Source organism: Fukomys damarensis, unplaced genomic scaffold (assembly GCF_012274545.1).
Source record: "Fukomys damarensis isolate Sample0158 unplaced genomic scaffold, DMR_v1.0_HiC HiC_scaffold_17, whole genome shotgun sequence".
Lineage (NCBI taxonomy): Eukaryota > Metazoa > Chordata > Mammalia > Rodentia > Bathyergidae > Fukomys > Fukomys damarensis.
Window position 1 is genome coordinate 16,395,421 of NW_022900929.1, and position 852 is coordinate 16,396,272.

An 852-nucleotide genomic window follows, 5' to 3' on the forward strand; every position below is an offset into this window, starting at 1 on the left:
GCCAGACAGACGCGACCCGAAGACCCGCATTGGCGGGGCAGACACGCAGAGGACTGACAGACGGACAAACGCACACGCAGGTGGGAGACCGTCCTCTGTAGTGACAGCCACAGACAAACTGACTTTCACAGACGGAGGACACAGGGACGACCTCGATGGAGGCTGGGAAGTTAGCACAAGGACCCAATAAACGAGCATCTCTGGCCAGAACACAGTCAGGGGTGGCGTGGGAGGAGCGACACGTGAAAGTAGGGACGAGGACCCCCTCAGGGTGGCACTGGCGGAGCAGACGACGTGGAACATGCCTGAAGATGAGGGGACACCTGTAGGAATGGAGATCGGACCATGAGATTTCGAGGGGAAACGAAGGGGTCTCCCAAGGAGGAAGAGGACCTCACGGGGAGGAGGAGGTGACATGGGGACATCGAGAAGGCAGGCCAGCGTGGTGGCGCGCGCAAGGCTGTGGGGCGAGGCTGCAGCAGTGGAAACTTCCGGAAGCCCCGCGGGTGGGCTTGCGCTGCTGGTTCCTTGACGGGTGACCTCGGACTTCGTCACCAGGGTCCGGCCGGGGCATGACATCACCAGCCCAAGCTTTCATTGGTTGCAGCGGCCAGCAGGTGGGAGCGGCCTGGTCTCTGCGGGGGGTCTCCCTCCGCCCAGTCGGCTCGGTGCAGCCTGAACTGCTCAGACCCCCGCGCCCCACCCTTCAGGGGTCCCTATGGGGACAGTGATGCAGCGGCGGTGTCCCTGTGCCCGAAGTGACGGCAGGAAGCGTGCAGCATTGCGCCTACGAGAGTTCACGGAGCAAAAGGGCTGCCTCCAGGGGCACAAGGGGTTGGAATCCTCCGTAGC

General features: G+C 63.4%; 1 pseudogene; it reads right to left on the reverse strand.

Moving 5' to 3' along the window:
* The window catches only part of LOC117286555, a 3,949-nt pseudogene that overhangs the window by 1,421 nt on the left and 1,676 nt on the right, over window positions 1-852 (reverse strand).